At 48.7% G+C, this 21,004-nt stretch overlaps 1 pseudogene; it reads right to left on the bottom strand.

The window, feature by feature from the left end:
* The window catches only part of LOC144108637 (uncharacterized), a 199,260-nt pseudogene that overhangs the window by 101,308 nt on the left and 76,948 nt on the right, over nucleotides 1-21,004 (bottom strand).

The following is a 21,004-nucleotide window of genomic DNA, read 5'->3' as shown; positions in this document are numbered from 1 at the left end:
TTGTGTTAGTTCATGAAGTTTATTTTTAAATATTAGCCAATTCTCGTTAACAGATCTCTGGTTATAACCGGCTTCGAAGAGTGGGAAAAAAATGCTCAGTTCATGATTAATGGCATTGTAGTTACCCTTGTCATACAGGGTGATTGTTTTCTTTTGTGTTTCATGGCGCTCGGTCCGGAAGGAAAAATCGGCTTGAATGACTTTATGGTCGCTAAGGGGCTCTAAGTATGTAATGGATGACAACCTGTCAGGATGAGAGCTTAGTATTAAGTCTAAAATGTTGCTCGAATCGCCTGCGGTGCGTGTTGGGCTGGTTACTAGTTGGTAAAGATTAAAGTTCAAACAAACATCTAGAAAATCCCTTGATTCTGCACTGATTGGCTGTGAATGAGAACGGTTGAGCCAGTTTATTCCTGGATAATTAAAATCACCAAACAGAAGAATATGCGCGTTCGGATAAGATATCATGAGCTGGTTTAGCATATTGTTAAGTTCACGAGAAAAGTTTGGGCTAGGATGCGGAGGCCTATAACACACGCCGATTATGACTGAATGCGGTGAAGTACGGCACAAAAGCCACAGTATCTCTAAGTTAGATGGGAGACGGATGGGTGAACAAGATAATTCTGGTCCAGCAACGATCTCCCATTGAACACGCTCTGCTAGTGATTAGGAGTTAGACTGACGATATGTGGGGTTCACACAGAATACAGCCATTTTACATTGTTTGGGATTCAACGGCTCACCGCATGCTCACATTCTTTAGCACATATCTTTTACGCTTCCCACATGCCAATTCGTGGGTCAAGGGGATTTAATCATTTTTCGTTGCATTTGCGACATTATCTTATTCAATTTTGTACCTGTATGGCATGCAACCATCCTACTGGGATCATAGACATGAAAAGAATCGCAGAGATCAAAATATGCAGCATAGGTAAGCAGTGCAAACCCACAACGCGCTCGATGAAGATTGCACTGATGCAGGGTTGCAAACAATTGTTTCAACCAAATCAGCATATCTTCATTTGTGCCTCATTCACTACATAAAAAAGCTTAAATAAATTTTTAGTACCGCAGCTTTCGTCTAAACGTTATATAGCATGCTGAAAATGAAGATTTTAAAAGTTATCTTCAAATAGCGCCATGTTCTGCGGCAGCAGCAAAGTCATCACGTTAAGCGAATGGAGTGGCATGCGGTTCTAAAAGCTTTGCGTTACCTCCAGTCCAGCATTCTCGGGAAAAAAGTTTGAAAATTTAAAAATTGTGAGACACTGGTATGAAAATATCGAAGGTAATGGTCCATTATTCTGATATGTAGCAAAATATTTCTCATGAAGTGCTGCCATCGATGGCATCGAACAGTTAAGGCTGCCATAAAAGCAATGGGGTACGCTTTTGACCATAGCGAAAACGTGAATAGAAACAAAAATAGAAGACTGCCGTCGGGTAATCTGCGGATATATTGATAATGTAAAGACGCAAACCAGACGCACAAGAAATGTGGACACGCAAAATCTTTGTCAACACAGCGTAGCTCCAGGCCAAGAGTTCGAGAGCGTCAACTTCGTCTTCTTCGCAAACTGAACTGCTTAAGCTTCGTCTTCTTCAGCTTTCTCTCCTTCGGCGGCACTGGCCGCTGGAGCAGCAAACCCCAATTGTATGTCTTTCAATACCCCCGGGGTGAAAAGGCGCCACCCTGGCGGCCTAAGGACACGAGATGATAGAGGGGTCGTAGTAGGGTTTGAGGCGGTCGAAGTGGACGATTTCGCGGCCGCGGCGTCGATGATCAGGCGAAGGCGTGAGGGGCTCTACGAGGTAGTTAACTGGAGATGTCTACTGAACTACGCCATAGGGGCCGTGGTATTTGCTTAGCAGTTTTGTCGACAGACCCGGGCTGGAGGAGGGCACCAAAAGCCAAACTAAGGAGTCAGGAAGGTAAGCCGGCGGCAGACAGGTAGAAGTGGCGCGGGCACTTTTCTGACGGTACTGATCGTGGGCAGTAAAGGAACGGGCGAGTTGACGGCATTCTTCGGCATGCGCAGCGGATTTAGAGAAGGTTGTAAATTCGGAAGAATCTGGGCGGTAAGGGAGTATGGTTTCCATAATTGAAGATGGCTCCCGGCAGTAGAGAAGAAAATATGGGGAAAAACCAGCAGTTGCTTGCATTCGAGAAATGTAAGCATAGGTAACGAATGGTAGAATGCAGTCCCAGTTGGAGTGATCGGATGAAATGTACTTGGCCATCATGTAGCCGAGGGTCCGGTTAAAGCGCTCGGTCATGCCGTTCGTCTGGCGATGGTAAGATGAAGTTGTACGGTGGACGATGTGACACTCCCGAAAAAGGGCCTCCAGGACACCGGACAAGAAGACACGACCTCGGTCGCTGAGCAATTCCTGAGGCGCACCATGGCGAAGAATAATGTTTTGAAGTATGAAACCGGCGACGTCGGCGGACGTTGCAGCTGGTAACGGGGAAGTTTCCGCATAGCGCGTGAGATGATCTATGGCGACAATGATCCAACGGTGCCCAACAGAAGTGCTAGGAAGAGGGCCATAAAGGTCCATTCCAACACGGTTGAAAGGGCGGGCCGGACAAGGTAAAGGTTGCAGAGGAGCCGGTGAGTGCTGTTGTGTATCCTTGCGCCGCTGCCATTCGAAGCAAGAGCGGACGTACTGACGGACAGAACGGTACATGCCTCGCCAATAATACCGAAGACGTAGGCGGGTAAACGTTTTCAGCAGACCGGCATGAGCGCATTGCGGGTCGTCATGATAACTGGCACAAATAGCGGAGCGGAGATGCCGGGGAATCACGAGCAGCCATTTGCGACCATCTGGTAGGTAGTTGCGATGGTACAGCAGCTGGTCACGCACAACAAAGTGACGGGCTTGACGACGGAGTGCTCTAGAAGGGGGGCTGGCAGAGCGGTTGGCTGAGATATCGAGAATAGAAGCTATCCAAGGATACTTGCGCTGTTCAGAAGCCATATCAATGGTATTGAAAGAAGGCGTGAGGCTAGAAATAGAGGGCTGGTCGAGTTCAGAGGACACAGGGGAGCGTGAGAGGGCGTCAGCATCGGAGTGTTTGCGTCCGGAGCGGTAAATCATCTGAATGTCGTAGTCTTGTAATCGGAGAGCCCAACGAGCGAAGCGGCCGGAAGGATCCTTGAGCGACGACAGAGCAAAATGCATGGTGGTCTGTGATGACAGCGAATGGGCGCCCATATAAGTAAGGGCGAAATTTTGTGATCGCCCAAATAATTGCCAAACATTCTTTTTCCTTGACGGAATAATTAGTCTCCGCTTTTGTGAGTGCACGGCTTGCATAAGCAACGACGTACTCATTGAAGCCAGGTTTCCCCTGAGCAAGAACGGCACCCAGACCGATGCCGCTGGCGTCCGTGTAGAGTTCTGTAGAGGCGGAAGGGTCGAAATTTCGCAAGATCGGAGGGGAGGGGAGAAGATGGCGCAGCATGGCAAAAGCTTCGTCGCATGCAGTGGAACAGGCCGGTAAGTCGTGGCCGCCGGCGAGAAGTTGTGTCAGTGGGGCGATAATTGCAGCAAAATTCTTGACGAACCGACGAAAGCACGAGCAAAGTCCAATAAAGCTTCTAAGTTCTTTCAGGGAGGTGGGCTTCGGGGAATCAGCAACTGCTCGTAAATTGGCAGGGTCCGGGAGGACACCATCCTTGGACACGACGTGGCCTAAGATAGTCAGCTGTCGGGCGCCAAAGTGACACTTCTTCAAATTAAGCTGCAGGCCAGCATCACTGAGACACTGAAGGACACTCTCAAGACGAAGAAGATGAGACGAAAAATCCGGGGAGAATACGACATCATCGTCCAAGTAGCAGAGGCATGTTTGCCATTTCAGCCCGCGTAGGATGTTGTCCATCATGCGCTCGAAAGTTGCAGGCGCGTTGCAGAGACCGAAGGGCATCACATTAATTTCATACAGCCCATCAGGTGTGATGAAAGCTGTTTTCGGGCGATCAGCTTCGGCTATCGGCACCTGCCAGTATCCAAAGCGCAGATGTAACGAAGAAAAGTACTCTGCCCCCTGCAGGCAGTCAAGCGCGTCATCTATACGAGGCAGCGGGTAGACGTCTTTCCGTGTAATTTTGTTTAGCCGGCGGTAGTCGACGCAGAATCTAATGGATCCGTCCTTTTTCTTGACGAGTACAACGGAAGAAGCACATGGGCTGTGAGAGGGCTGGATCACTCCACGGCGTAGCATATCGCTCACCTTATCAATTATGCGGCGCTCAGCGGAGGAGACGCGGAAAGGGCGCTGGCGCAATGGTCGATGTGTTCAATAAAACATTTTGCTGGGCGAGTTGGTTCATATTGCTCGAGGGGATGCTTGTAGCGCGACAAAAAAACACAAGGCGCTTGTCCCGTTCGTCTCTGTCTCTTGTGTTTTTTTGTCGCGCTACAAGCATCCCCTCGGTCGATGTGTTCCAGCGTCGATATGGTGGCGAACCGCTGTTGCACGACCCAAGGTGTCTTGATGAGAATCGAAGGACGCGCGGAAGCGCTGAAGTAAGGCGACAAGCTGGGCGCGTTGGAGAGGTGGCAGAGCGGTATCGACGGAATCGGCAAGCTGGTCGGGTGAGGTCTGATCGGTTGCGACGATGGGAGGAGTGAGGGCATTGATGTCATACGCGGGAGGGTCATCCGGAACAGGTGAAGCGTCGTCGAGATCGATGACATCAATCGTGCCAAGCGATTCTCCCCGAAATAAAGTGGTCTGGATTGGCAACGGGTCCGCAACTACAGGGCGCTACAACCACCAGAAATTGTGACCACAGCATGCGGGAGCATGACAGATATACGGTGCGCACAAAGGGGTGAGGGCGAAAAAAGGACAGTAGCGTCAGAGAGTGCAGCACAAGTAAGGGGCACAAGAACAGAAGAGAAAGCCGGCACGTCGGTGTCGTCAGAGGCGAGAATATGCGCGGCAGTAGCAGGGGAGGAGTCCGCAAGAGTATCACACACCGGCGACAAATCAATTTGAGCACGTGCACAGTCGATGATTGCGTGATGCGCGGACAGAAAGTCCCAACCGAGGATGATGTCGTGAGAGGGGCGGAAAAGAACGAAGAACTCAATGGTGTAGGACAGGCCTTGGATGATGAGGCGAGGGGTACACGCTGCGAGAGGTTGAATGGGGTCAGCGCTGACGGTTCGAAGGGAAATTTCAGAAAGCGGCGTCGTCAGTTTTTTTAGTTTACGGCACAAGTTGCGGCTAATGATGGACACGGCAGCACCAATGTCAATGAGCGCATGAACAGGAACACCTTCAACCAGCACTTCAAGAATGTTCATAGGAGCGGCAATAGGGCTTGAGACGGTAGGTGACGGCGCAGTTCTTACCTCCGGAACTGCGGCGCCTAGTTTTCCGCTTGGACGGGTAGCGACCAGCGGCACCTAGGAGAGACCGAACGGCGGCGAGGAGACGGCGACCGGGGGGTTCGGTGGTAGTAGTCAGAGCGATAGGTAGAGGGATGCTGGGGCAGATGAGAATAGTCAGGTGCGGAGGGCACGGGAACGTCGTACGTCGGCGATCGCCCGTAGTCGTGAGGACGGGATCCGCAGGTGCGGCAACAATGGGCCACATGACGAGCGAGGCCGTAAGTAAAGCAAATCGGGCAGTTATCTTGCGTGCGCCACGGATTCAGAGGGCGTGGAGCGGTGTGAGGCAAAGGCCGGTGAGGGTGAGGCATTGTAGGAGCGAGCGGTGGGTCAGGAAAGACGGTGCAAAGTGGCGCATAGGCAGGAACAACCGGCTGAGGTCGTGGCCGGGCGACAGCATCAGCATAGGTCAGTGGTGCAGTGACTACAGGAGGTGGATTAGCGGGCGGCAGGACCTCTGCAACTCCTGGATGAAACGCTGAATGGAAGACGAGAGCGTTGGCGTTGGAGCGGGTGGGCAGGTAACCAGCGATAGCTGGCAGGCAACCTCCTCCCGCACAAGCGGCTGGATCTGCTGAAGAAGGGTCGACTGATCGTGAGCAGGACCGCCGACAGCCAAGCTCTAAAGGGTGTCGTCCGGGCAAATGGTACGGCTGGTGACAAGACGCTGTTTCCGGAGCTCGTCATAGCTCTGACACAAAGAAACGACGTCGGAGATGGCTTGAGGATTTTTAGACACTAGCATCTGAAATGCGTCGTCCTCAATCCCTTTAAGAATGTGTTTGATTTTGTCCGCGTCGCTCATGGATGGATTTTCAGACGCTTGCATAAATCAACGACATCCTCGATATAGCTTGTGAAATTCTCGCCGCTCTGCTGGGCCCGACTGCGCAACCGTTGTTCGCCACGAAGTTTTCGGACAGCGGGGCGGCCGAAGACATCTGTGAGGCTGGTTTTGAGGGCCGCCCAGATAGAAAAATTGGCTTCGTGGTTGCGAAATCACAAGTTGGCGACGTCGGTCAGATAAAAGATGACGTTTGTCAGCTTGACGCTGTCGTCCATTTTGTTATAGGCGCTTACGGGTTCATAGGAGGTGCGCCAGTCTTCGACGTCGGTATCGTCCGTGCCGCTGAAGATCGCAGGGTCGCGCTGACGCACGGGACCGGAACAGACGGCGGCGGCGGGAACAGTGGAGCCAGGCTGGGGCTTGGTGTCAGTCATCGTGGTAGATGCTGGTAGGGGGTGTAGATCTTCAGGTCCGTAGATCCGTAGGGTCTATAGCTCCAGGGTGGGAACAGGCAGCACCTTCACCAAATGTAAAGACGCAAATCAGACGCACAAGAAGTGTGGACAGGCAAAATCTTTGTCGACACAGCGTAGCTCCAAGCCAAGAGTTCTTCTTCTTCTTCTTCTTCTTCTTCTTCTCAAGTAATATGGCACATACCCACGTGGGGGGGATTGGCCAAGGTATATAGTAGAATGCCAATGAAGCATTTCTTCTTCTTCTTCTTCTCCTCAAGTAATATGGCACATACCCACGTGGGGGGATTGGCCAAGGTATAGGGTAGAATGCCAATGAAGCATTTGCGCGGGGAAGGAAACGTCAGAAGACTGAATCAAGATAAAAAAAAATTGGGAAAAATAAAATGAATTCAAGAGGTATGAGTCATCCGGAATAGAATCAATCTAGCCTTTTTGGACATGCGAAAGAATTTTGTGTATAGCTAACAGGATAATCGATTAGTTGCACTTATGTAATCGTGAAGGTAGCCGCATACACTGCTTAACGGGAATCCCTTGGCACTCGCACCGAACGATAGAAGAACTGTAAGAGACAGAGGCAGTCCTAGTCTCGAAAGAGGAACCTCCAGATATTGCTTTCTCTGAACCGCGAACCGCCGGCAAGAGAGGAGAAAATGATCGATTGATTCAACTTGCCCACATGATACACAAAGGTTTGTCGCAGCGAACCCGCACCTGCATAAGTACAAGTTTAAGTGAGGGATTCTACATCGCAGGAGCGTCATGGACACTTCACAAAGCCTTGACTTACACCACCGGATATTCCATGGGTACTTTAGGTGTTGAAAGTCCACGGTATTCAGCAACGGATCACTCAAAGTGGCTGAAATATGTTGGAACCGCTGGAAACGTGAAGCTGCTAACAGAATGAGGTGAGGGACGGGATATATTACAGGTGCGCTGAGAGCTGACCTAGCCAATAAATCAGCCACCTCGTTAAAATAGACGCCTGAATGCCCAGGTACCCAGACCAAACGGATCTCGCGCACTGTGCTCGGAACAAAAAACCTAAGTGAACGAGTCAAGAAAGATTTTTCCGAATTTTGGAGAGAGACAATAACTGAAAGGCAGTCTTTGAGAATAAGAACCCGTGCGACATGTCTGGGAATTTTGAGAAGAGCCAAACCAATGGCCAAAAACTCTGCGAAGAATATAGGAGTATAATCAGGGATACGAACGGAGTAGCTCCAATCTAGATCCTGCGAATATATGCCAATCGCCGCCTTCTCACAGCTGCCGGAGGCATCAGTGGAGAGAACAGTATGATGTGGAAAATACTGTAGGTGTTCAGAAAGAAGACCATTTAGGGTATGTGCGGGCATATGCTTCGCATGGGACGGGAAAATAAAGTCGTAATAGAAGACGGGATCAGCCTGCGTGTCAGCAACTCGTTGCAAGGAGATCAGATCAACCTGAAGCGGAGCTAACAGATTCTGCGTGAACCTAACTTGCGGAAGCTGATAACGTGGCCAGTGATTAGTCAAAAAAAGGTGTGGTTGGGATACAAAAATTGGAACACTAACGCCTGGGGCCGGGTCAAAAGACTTGAGGAAAGTACGCACTGTTAGAAGTTGGAAGCGGGAATAGAGGTTGGGGATACGCGCTTCCAGATAAAGGACAGCGTTGGAAGCTGATTTTGGGAGCCCGAGGCATAGCCGTAGGGCACGTCTTTCCAGTAAGGCTAATGGCTGCAGCTTGTAGTTCGCGCTACCAGAGAACAAGGGGCAACCAAATTCCAGAATCGGTCTCATATAAGCCTTATAGAGCAACAGTAGCGTGTCACGACGCATGCCAAACTTTTTATTGCCAACTCGGGTCAAACGGCCCAGTGCACGTTCCCCTTTAATAACATTATTCTTAATATGGTGTCGCCAGTCCAAATTTTGGTCATAAGTAACACCTAGGTATTTAACCGACTCCACCTGCGGAATTGGAGTGGAGCGGTAGGCTAGCGAGATGTACATAGGAGCGTCGGGTGGAAATACCAGCACGCCGCATTTGCTGACATTAAGTGATAAATTGATTTGGTCCAACCAGACTTCAAGAGCATTCAGATATGCCTGCAAATACCCGTAGAGCACATGAATATCATTTGCTGATGCGAAAAAAGCTATATCATCTGCGTATACATAAACTGTAACGTTAGGATGAATGGGGATGTCCCGAACTAATATGTTGAAAAGCAGCGGAGAAAGAACAGAGCCTTGCGGCACACCTCTTGATTGACCATAGGTATTAGAACAAAAAGATCCGTCTGTACAGAAGAAAAATCTATCTTTTAGAAATTCACAAATCCAGGCGTAGAGGTAATGCGGTGGTTGTAGTTGAGCAAGCTTGTTAATGAGGACTGTGTGCTCCACGCTGTCATAGGCCTTCGCAACGTCAAGCGTCACCAAGGCCGAAACTTCTCTCTGGCGCATTGAGAGTCGTATTCGGCTCTCGAGATCCACATGCGCGGACCATATGGAACAACCGCGACGAAAGCCAATCTGTGCGGGGCTGAGGCCGTTAATATGATGAACATGCTTTGTGAGGCGACTGTGTACTACTCTTTCTATTAGCTTTACTAAATTTGAGGTTAAAGCAATCGGCCGAATATTGTCTAATTGAAATCCATTGTCTGCATTTTTTAAAAGTAAAATTATTTTCGCAATTTTCCAACTGTGAGGAATCCAAGAGGTTTCCAATGACGCATTTACAATATCTAGAAGGTGAGTTGGAAAGTCGTGCGCTAAAATCTTTAACATGCCCACAGTAATCCCGTCAGATCCCGGAGCAGCAGAGTGCATCGAGGAAACAATTTGCAGGAGCTCCGACACGTCGACCTCAGGATAGTCCGAGCTGGGGGTGAGAGTGTGCAAAGGTTCTGCTTTCTGTACCTGGAAACGTAAGGCCAGCCCCTGCGCGATGCGTTCAAGGTTTTGCTTAGCCTCCTGCGGAGACATTACCATTGACCTTATGCGATTGGAGGCCGGAGAGCTGTTATTCTGCGCCATGAATCTATAGAGAGCCTTCTTATTCTGGGGTTTTGAGAGATACGTGTTTAAATTTTGATTATAATCCTCCTTTGCCTTTTTAACAGTTCGTTTGAAACATGCAGAGAAGAACTTATAATTTATCCAATTAGCTGGGCTCTGATTATAGGAAAGGCTTTTCCAGGCTGCTTTTCTACGACGATAAGCTTTCTCGCACTCCTCCGTCCACCAAGGAGACGGCTGTCTGGCAGGAGCAGTAGTGCACACCGAGAATACAGAACTCTCAGCAGCATCTTGCAGAAAGGTAATTGTCCGCTGAGCTCTTTGTGCTCGACCTGAGCTAACTATGGAGGGGAGTGAGGCAGATATCAATTTTTTGTACATAATGTGGTTTAGAAATTTCATGGTTGCACCACCTTTTCTGATAGGCGAGGATATAATAGAAAAGGTTATTGGAAAGTGGTCACTAGATGTACCTGATTCTTCAGTTGACCATGCAGATACGCCAACCCCACGAGATGCTAATGTTAAATCTATGATTGAACGGGATCCTCCACGCATAAAGGTTACTGCTCCGGAATTACAGCAGCGCACTGCATTCATTGACATCCAGGACCACAGAAGCTGGCCGCAGGAGTCAGAGCGACTATCCCAGGCACTGTGGTGCGAATTAAAATCTCCTGCGATGACTGTGCTGTTTGCGCCGCTCAGTAAGGTGTCCAAACAGTCTGTCCTGTGAACACCGATTGGGAAGTAGACGTTAGCAATAGTGACTTTGGCGCACTGTGGAAGGGAGATTTCAACCGCCAACAACTCACAGTCAGGGCGCATAACTGTCTGCGAGATTGATGCCCGGTGACATATTTTCGTAGAGATCATAGTTATTAACCCACCACCCCTGCCATTAACGCGATCTACCCTGAAAACACGAAATTTTTTAAATGTGAATGATTTAAGTGGTGAGAGCCACGTTTCTTGTAAAATCACAATATCTGGATTATGTTTATGAAGAAGTAATTCAAGATCCGGTAAAGAAGAAAGTACGGAGCGACAATTCCACTGCATAACTTTTAGACCCGCCATGATTATCGACTGGTTAAAGAGGCATCAACAGCCTCCTTCAGCACATCAGTCTGGGGAATTAATTTGGGGGGTCCTTTCTTTGCTTTGACTTGCGGAACAGCTGACTTCGAGGGTGAGGAAGAAGCTCGACGCTTCTGGGAAGTGGTGAGCATTTCAACGTCCATACTACAAGGATCTACGTGAGCGACACTGTCAGGAGCGCTGTTGGCAGGCGGTACTTGGGGCACGGTAGGAGGCGACATGGAATGATTCTTACTAGCAGCACTCGGGAGTGATGCCGGCGTAGCCGCCGAAACATGTGATTCAGTAGGCAGAGATTGGCCAGCAACAAGTTGAGATAGAGCCTCGGTGAAACTGCCCAGCATTCGCTCGACCACCACAGAAAGAGCCTGTTCTACTGAGGACACTATTGAAGTAGTCAAACTTGACGGTATATCAGCAACAGAGCTTCGCGCACGGCTGGCATATGTATTACCCCTCCGATCCAGAAGTGCATAAGCATCTGCTCTCGAACATCGTTTCGCTTGAATGATATCGAGCAGGCTTTGTTCGTCGGCTCGTTTCGAGCAGTTGACATCATCAGCTGAGTGGTTGCCCTTGCATAGGCAACACTGGGGCTGATCAGAGGCGCAGCTGTCATCTGAATGCCCTTCTCCACAAACCCGGCAGCGGGTCGCCGACTTACACGCTTTACCACTGTGACCGAAACGCCAACAGTTGTTGCACTGAAGAGGACGGGGCTGCAGAGGGTCCACACGATACACTATCGGCCAAACCTTGAGTTCAGAAGGACAGGAGGAACCAGCAAACGTAGTGATAACTGACTCTGTCGCAACACGCACACCATTGAATTCTCTACTGCACCGGTAGACAGAAAGAACCCCCACACCTGCATCCTGAAACTCCTTCAGTATATCCTGCGGGGAAGATGCTGGGTCCACGCCACGAACAATACCTTTGGAACATGCGAGCTGTTCCGGGATGAAGGCTTTAACCGCTAAGGACTGAAATATTTTGCACTGGAGCAGGTCTGTGACACAATCAATGTCAGCGGACCTGCAAACAATGCCTCTCCGGCCGAACGGTCGCACCTCAGAGATCTGGAGGTAGTGGGTAGTGAGAGATCTTAGCTCCTGCTGAAGGACCTTGGGGCTTTTCATCTTGATCGTTCCCTCACCGATCGGCACGAAAGCCACAGGGATGATGTCAATTCCATTTTTACGAAAATTTTCTAGCGGCAAGCTTTGGGTGGGCAAGCTGGCAAACCAGGTTGCCGTCCCTCCACCCGGGGAGGTCAGCGACATACCTAAGCCAAACGCACCCTCAAATGCACATTAACCTGGCCTACAGACCTAACCTGAGACCTGGCCAAATCCCCCACAGAGAACGGCCTCACCAGAGATGACCACGTAGGCACCACCAGGGAACCACAGTTGAGCTCGAAGCCAAGCACCAGCATTTGCGCGGGGAACGAAACGTCAGAAGACTGAATCAAGATAAAAAAATTGGAAAAATAAAATGAATTCAAGAGGTATGAGTCATCCGGAATAGAATCAATCTAGCCTTTTTTGGACATGCGAAAGAATTTTGCATATAGCTAACAAGATAATCGATTAGTTGCACTTATTAGCGTCAGCTTCGTCTTCTTCGCAAACTGAACTGCGTAATCTTCGTCTTCTTCAGCTTTCTCTCCATCGGCGGCACTGGGCGCTGGAGCAGCAAACCGCAATTGTATGTCTTACATTAGTAATAGTGACATCTTAGGTTACACGAAAAAAATTCATTCTTAAACGGTTTCTGTTCAAAAATGTTTCGTCTTGATCTGCTGTGAAGTTGTCGGCGAAAGAAAGGCATGCCTTAGGTTGATCAAAAAGTTTCTAGAGGACCTTTGTTTATTTTTGTATTATTTAGATATGTGCTAGATGTGGGAATGCAGTTCTTGGTTTTTGAAAGTGCTTGGATGTATCGAAGCGTCACTGCAACCACCATGGTCTATTCGGTAAGTCACAGCGGGTGGAAGCGACTGATACGCTTTTGCACACCTGATGTGGAGCACACCTGTATCAAAGTACAACAGGAGGACACGGGTGAGCTTGATATGACGGCAGAGGACGAGGTGAAATGCACAGTTGAAGGTTGTGCAGGGATCTGGAGAAGAAGCAGCAATATTGCAGCTTTGGAAATGGAAATATGCAACTGAGTTGCAACACGCTTGCTGGCAGAGATTACCTGCGGTGACAGAGGTTGACGTTCAGAATCCTCAGGAGTGGTTGAAAAATGCCAAAGTGGCTTCTATCGGCTTTGCTCAGAATATTCCTCGAAAAAAATCAATGCGTCTGGACATACACCAAAAAAATGCTTAATTTCTGCTGTTCAACATGGACACCAGGGAATCTGCGGCTATATCGGGCTGTATTTCGCCCCAGACTGCGACTTCACAGATGCATTGATTTCACCCGCTAACCGCGGAGCAATTAATCCTCTATGGGGATATAGGCACAGACGCCATTCAAGGAAAGTATTCAGCAGCGGTGGCCTACTGGTCTGACCGTCCTCCTCACATGCGGGAGGTGCGGGGTTCGATCCCCAGTGCCGCCGGGTACCCACCGGTGATACAATGGGTTTTAAGCTTCCCTGTGGTCCGGTATCTGGCTTATGTAGGGTAAAATTCTTGAAAAATTGGTCTTTGACCCCACCTTGAGAAATCTAAAATACGTTGTGCCATGGCGCTCTTTGGCCATAGATACCCTTGTGCCATAAAAGTCCATAATCATCATCATCATCCAAAAGTATTCTTAGTTTCAATTGAGGTATCAAGCATTAAAGAAAAGGGCTTTCGAACAACCGGCTGGGGCAGGGGTGCGACTTGGCGCCGACTGTTTGCACATGCTGGGTCTTCCGTGTGCGTTTGAATCCTTGAGGCAAAGCCATCAATGAGCGTTTGCCAAAGGAACGGCGAGACCGCGCGTTTCCTCCGCCCGCCTCGGTACTCGAAACCAGATGACCAGTGGTAGGACGCAGCGACAGATCTTCCCTTGCGGGAGAAGTGAAGATAGCATGCAGGCACAACCCTTGGCGCTGGCCGGATCGACAAGAGTCTCTCACCGGCTCCGTGGAATATCGCGTAGCCGCATACGCGGCAGTTCCGCGGCAGTTCCACCTCCGCTTGCTCCATGAGGAAGCTTACCCCCGCGCCCAGCCAGCGCTCTTCCCGACTCGTGATTGGTCGTCCGCGTGCAGACGGAGGGAGAAACAGGTTTTCCATCAATCCCAGAGAAGAGCACATGTAAGAACTCCAGGCCGATGCGGGCCCGTCAGTCTGAGTTGTTGCGTTGGTAGCGCAGGGTTGAAAGGGCTTTCCGGGCGAGGCAATACACTTTTAAAGGCTACAAAACTGTTTCCCTCTTTAAAAATTAGACACATTAGGAAAAGAGGTGTTCAAAGGATGATATGAAGAATGCTGGGACCAGTAAAGTATTATCGTCCACAAAAAGCTACGAAAAATTCTATTTTAATCATCAAAGCGATGACAGTTTCCAAACGAACATAATATACGTACTGTGGAGGCAGCTATTCTTAAATAACTCGACTTGAAAACATTTAATTGACCCGTATGTATGGGCGCTGTGGTACAAGAGTTGCTGTTATAAGGTGTTAACGAGTTATTCCTGCTCGTAACAAATGCAGAGCGCAAGCGTATTCGTAGATAACTTTCTCGTTCAAAATCTGATCGCCAGCACACTTTGTATTTAGCCAGTTTCAGTGCGTTGAAATAATTATCACAGTGACGGATAGAATAATGTCGACATCTGGACCGCATTCAAACTGTTCTCACGCCTTGCGTAGCTGAAATATAAATGTTCGTTCCCTTTATTTGCAAGTGGAAAAGTGAATATTAATCACGTATTCATAAAAAATGCATCATTTTGTGGTTCGTAAAGTGTAAGAGGACTGACCGCCAAAGCATGGTCAATATTAATCTGTCCTCGAGTGTACGTATCTACACAATATGCCGTTTAAATCGTGCGCATGAGCACCTTCAGAATGCTTTCTTTTCCAATTGAAATTCGAATGCCGTCAAACTAGCCAACACAAGGTAGGATTTCAAGGCAGCCTCGAATAGCCAGGATTGAAATCGCGAATGTTTTCAAAACAGTATGCCGTTGAACGTAGACCCATCGCGACTGCGGAGGGGCACATGCTACAGCTTGTGAGTATGAATGAAGCGCAAGGCTCACGCCGTGCGTTTTTCGAGCGGCATTGTTTGCTGCGACGGTAAGTCTCTGAAATGAGAAAGATCAATACATGGCTAGGAGACACCCACCTCATCTCCTTGACAACCCGAAAGAAGTCAGTTGCCAGATTTTGATCAGAGGCAAGGTTGTAGCCGTTGTCCATCATTCTGAGGCCCAGGAAGAGGTGCGGATTTGGAAGTGTTTTCGCATACGACGCCAATATCTGCGTAGAACAACAGCAGAGAGTCATACCTGTCACCAGGGCACTTTATCCGCATTGAGTCAATGTTCATCGAATTCAAGGCAGATCGCAGGTTGTCGCAGAGTCACTTTCAAGTGCATTCGATCTAGATCCTGCTTGGCTCCATCGTTATTCTTCAAGCGCGTGAGGTTTTCAAGAAGCATCTAAAAAACGTTGACCCTCTCTCCCTCTATTTGCTATAAAACTAAATGCAAGTTAATAAAATAAAAGCACATATGTTAACAGATATGATTAAAAGGCATTATAAACCAAATTTAGTGCATTATGCTTTGTTATACAAAGGCATCTCTTCGAAATAAAATGCTCTGAAAAGGGCCTTTGGCTAGCCGCACTCCTCTCTCGATGCAAAATGTATCCGCGAGGGATCGAAACTTGACTTGTGCAGTACAGCTCATTGTGGCCCATTTTAGTTTGCTCATGGCAAGGTCAATGGCCCACTTTTGAAGCATTCCACCCCAAAGAAGAAGAGTGCCAGGCCAGGGGAAAGCTTGTATCATTCTGTCGCCGACAGCTGCCCGACGGCACAGCGGATGGAAAGTGTTAGTTTGAGAGAGATATTATAAGCGTCTCCTGGGGACAGTTAGAGATGCAGGGAATAAAGAAGACCGGACGCCGGTCGAAACATCGAAAATAAATGTGTCTTTGAACGACAAAGAGCGAATAGGACAAGAAGCAGCATCTAGTTTGTTCGTCTCGCCCTGTCTTTCATCCGCGCTTCTTTCTGTTATTTAGAACGTGGACCGCTCGAACTTGTGTTTTCTAGAAATGAGAACATAAACTGTATGGGAATGTAAGAAGTCTAGGTCCGAACTGTACAAGAATATCAACAGACGCATTAATCGAAATACGGAGAAATAACCTTCACTTGAGTAATGGTGCAAGGCTATAGCGCAAGAGACCAAGCATTATCTGAAAGGCAAACGAGTGAAATTGCGCGCAGAGAAGCTGCGCAAGCGATGTGCCAGGTGGTGCCGACTGCGGCATGCACTGAGACGGTGGGCAGTCTTCAGGCGATCAAGTTATAGAAAACGCTCTTGGTTGAGATTCGTGAAATCAAGAGGCCGGGGCACGAAATGTAGTCTGAGTAGATACTAGAAAACTTGGCACTGCGACAGTAGAACAGAGGAATACAGGTATAATCCAAGGAGGCGGCATCTTTTTCAGCCACAAAATGGGTAGTCAATGGGATGGCAATAAGGACCTGGGGAGGCAACTTTCTTGGTGGTCCCAAAAGGGCCAGAAAAGGCGGTATAGAAGAATGGGGTGGATCGCAACAGTGAAGGCATATGAAAGTGCTCGTATGACATTATTTTAGGTTGGGTCTTTCTCTCCCAAATTAAAGCCCTCATCGACTGCGCTCGTGCCGAGCTCGAACTTATCCCGTGCAGCGCTGTCTCGCCTGATACATCTTCGTGGAGCAAACTGTCTGTGGCTGACGACATCGAGATTCCTCCGTGCTCATCTCTCCCCGTCCCTGTCTCCTGCTTCACTGCACCTGACGGCGCAGCCGTCTTTTCACCATCCGACGTCTTCATCTCTCGTCCCGGTCTGCCTCTGCCATTCGCTGTGCTCACTCTCCAAGACGGCTGCAGCATGATTGCTATGTTTTTCTGAGCCCCTGCACATTTCTCCGTGTCGAATGCCTTGGCCATATTCAGCTCGTCGGCTCGTTGCTTAGAACCTACCGTTGCGCCGACTCATGTTCTCTTCCTACGCACTCTCTGACTTTGCACGCGTCTGCCGCTCCGACCACAGACGACCACAGACAATGCAGCTCATGCACGAGGTATTAGAGTCACAAGAGCCATCGCAAGACTGCCTATCACTCGCTGTCAAACGTTCTCAGCGAACGACTCGACAAAAGCATAGCGGATATGCTCGCAATATGCGTAGACATGCATAATAAGGCTTGGAACGACCTCCTCTCATACGTGACTTTATTGCACAAGAAAGAACTCAATTTACACCGTTTTGCCTCGTTCGTAGACGTCAAGGGCACAGAATATTGGATGCCATGTTTCCGTGCACTACCGACGACCGGGAACTCACAACGCACGCCGACCAATCTGCCCACAACGCAGAGGAAACCCGCCGCCTCGACTGCATGCACATCAGGCGACCACAGGAGACATATTCATGCCACTACGACCAAGAACACCTACACGTCGACTACCCACCAGCAAGTGTGGGTGTGGAGACCCCCGGTCATTTGCCTAAGCTTGTAGGAAAAAGTTCTATGCCACTAGTTTGGTCTTGTCTTGTTCCACATCACGGATGTGACTTATGAAGTTTTGCCCGGCGGTACAGTCCAGAGTGCCGGCCGTCTACCTCAGTCTGAAGTAGGGCACATACTCCGTATGAAGCCCTATTTCACCCAGTAACGACAGACTTTCAGCAGTTGTTTCTTGTTTTTAGCACGTAGCCAGTTTACCTCCGGTTAATTTGCCCTTTCGTTTGTTACCTCGTAGCGCCTTAATGGTTTACAGCTTTTAAGCCCCATTCGCTCGAAAAAAAGGTGTCGGCGTTGGCGTTGTCGTCCTCGGCCTCGTGAATGCAAAATCAGGGGCATGACTCTGGTAGGTGGTCCCCAAAAAGCTACCTAGGTAACATCACCTTGCAGCATCATCACGACCTGCCCACCGGATAGTGAGCAAACTGCCCCCCCCCCGCGGCACGTGGCTTTTAAATTCATCACTGGTCACACGGCAACAGCCACCTGGGCCGCACATATTCCCCTGCTGCAGGAGCACCTGCCATCGCAGGACAGTGTGACGCGTCGCTTAACCACTTCCGCGTATATGGGTATTACCCGATTGATCATAACCTTTGGATGGCGCTGGAGTGTCCCCTCCGTTTTTGTAGAGGAAGCTACATTGGCCACGAACTTGCGATTTCGCTGTGGCGGTGTTCCGATGAGGCACAGAGACAGACACTGAGCCGTTGCCTAGCAATCGCCGCTGTTGGGCCGACGCCTCCCGCTCGCCGCGCCATCTCGCATGACGTCGCACCGCGCGCCTCGCCGCCACCGCCGCCATTTGGTATGACGTCACACCGCTTCCGCCGTCGTTGCGCTCGCCTCCGCTTGCTTCGCCAGCTGTGTCACATGCCTGATAACATGTCGGAGGATTGACAAGGAGAGCTCGCATGTGCCGCAACCTTAGATAGGGTTCCAGTATGGACGGCGACAACTCTGCTAAGCAGGAGGAGGCCTGGAATCGACATCGGAACGAGATGAAGAGGAAACGAATCGCCCAGGAAACAAAGGAACAGCGCGCCGAACGACCGGCTAAACGCCGTGAATATGCCGCCGCGGACGGGAGGGTTATGTGTCGTCTTTAATGCAACAACAACATAGCCAGACAACCAGACTAACCTGGACTTGCAATCAAGATTAACCAAGGATAACCAAGCTATGCCTTACCTTTCGCTACGCATATCCACGCATAGCCGAGCTAAGCCACTGCCATTTTTTTATATAATAGTCATCACTATGAATTTACTGCGACAGCAGCTAAAGGACAGTTTCTTGGTTCTGCCGCGTTGTAAACTGAACTAGAAGGAGGAAGAGAGGGAGGAGGAAAGGATAGTGACGTTTTTATGGCGACCTCTGGACGCAGAGGCTGGGACTGCATTTTGCGCCCTCGGTAATGGCGCTGTCAGAGTGGTGGTGACACTTCTTACAAGAAAAATTCTTCAGCGGATAAAATAGAAACTAAGTTAATAAAAAATTTAACTTGACCAAACAGCTGTTACAGAATGTCAGGTTAGAAACTCTTTGAAACTGTCGGCGAGTTATTTTCAAATCATTTCTGTGTTGTCCAAATAGTGCTTGCTTATTATCGGTGCAAACATCACCCCGCACCTACAAGTATAGCCTCCACCACACAAGTGCATCTGAGATATTTCAGGTTTCGGATGTCAGTTCAGCCACAGTCATTCTTTCTGGTGCCTCTTGGTTTAGAAGTAACTATGGTCATGGGAATAAATCTGCGCTGGAAGCGAACAAAAAGCGATTGCACGATTAGTGGCTGATAAACAAGAGAGGTGACATAAGTTTCGAATCGTAGGATGAGATTGTATTTAAAAAATGGCGAATTTATACATCGATTTATAGCACGATTCAAGCAATATTTTCACGAAGTGGCCAGCTTCATAGCTGCCGGCAATGTGAACAAAAATTTATTGAACAGAAAAATTTTAAAAAAACGAGCATGGTGGCAACTGCCTCCCCCCTGTTTCAAAGGGGACGCTCCTATCTCTCATCCATGCATCCATAGTTCTGTTCGGTGATTTTCCTGGCCAGCGCTTAAGCGGCTTTTAATTCACGATCGCACTTAAGGACCCGAAGTTTTCGGTTGCATTTTAATGTTCTCCATCGAAGCTGTGTAGCGACCTTCGTCTCAGCAAAAAGAAACTGCGTCCAAATATAACACAGCCACATGAGCTCGTTTGATACGTTGTGTAATAACTTCGACTCTTGGACGCACGGCATGTCATGTACACATATAATGGTTTAAAATTTTAATTTGCGTTAATTCACCTTTGGGTAGACTTGCCGAAGTAATTAGAAAAAAATACATGGTAACTTGCCTGAAAAACGCTGGTTAGCTTGGGCTCATGATTGTAGTTGGCGACTTTCCGCTCGAGCCCCATGGACCCCAGCACCGAGAGCGAATCATTTTCGAAGATCCACTTCATTGCCTCCTGCGTTACCTTCACATAGCGATTGGCAATTTCTTTGGCGTCCTTGGAGGACGCCAGCTCTATTTCCAGCCCCTCCGGCGAGTAGCTCACGCCGTAAGTCGTTCGCATGTGTTTCTGCCGATTTGAGGCAACCTGTGAATGGCATAGATGGGCTGACAAACATGTCTGCTTTCTACAAATGCTTTCCACAGATGAATACGAGCTAGGGCAAGTAAATGTGAGATTGGAGATAGAGCTTATTTAGGAAAAGTAAAACAATAAACTGGCGCCAGTTCAGGCTAGAAACGTGCCGTCCTAATTGAGGGCTTCTCAGTTCACATTTCTACTAGTTATTAACACAGGTCTAAGACATTCCTTCTGGAGAAAGTAACTTTCAACTTCTGTTGTAAGAAATTCCGTTTGCGGTGACAGGCGTCCACATTTATATCCCAAATATTTTTCGTTACTTCTTTTCCAGGCCGTATGCGGTTATTGCCTACGAAGAAAGAAAAAAAAAGAGGTGAATGGCCTCCTCTCGGCGTTCTTTCCTGGAATGCGTGCAGAAGCGGGGGCAGCATTGCGTTTTGTAAAAGAATACTGATCACACGTTTTTAACAAACAACAACGAAGCTTGTCGGCACCACTGCTGAAGAAATGAGAATTCGTGTGCAATCTACTCGGAAGTTGTACACAAAGTAGTGTACAAATTCCTTTTCACAAGTGTTTATTGCAAGGTAAAAAACAGTAGACCTGTTATTTATAATCACTTGCAAAGGTTATGCTTCCAATTTAACTTGGTCTCTGCATCACATATATAGGGAACAATGCTAATCGTATGATGGGTTACATCCACCGCGACTTCACTAGCGCAACTTCATCTTTCGTCAATTAGGTCATGCCGACAAAGTAGGCGTTCCCTTTGGTGGAACTCCTGTCCCGCAAGACGTTATTGGTCACAATGTAAACAAGGGAGCGCAAACCTCACGGCGCTTGCCAACGTTTCAACAAACGTTTTTTAGCGCTTGTGTTTGTCCCCTGTTTTGTTG

Source organism: Amblyomma americanum, chromosome 10 (genome assembly GCF_052857255.1).
Source record: "Amblyomma americanum isolate KBUSLIRL-KWMA chromosome 10, ASM5285725v1, whole genome shotgun sequence".
In the NCBI taxonomy this organism is placed as follows: Eukaryota; Metazoa; Arthropoda; class Arachnida; order Ixodida; family Ixodidae; genus Amblyomma; species Amblyomma americanum.
Note: the sequence above shows the minus strand (reverse complement) of the source record. Positions and strands in the feature narration are given on the sequence as shown.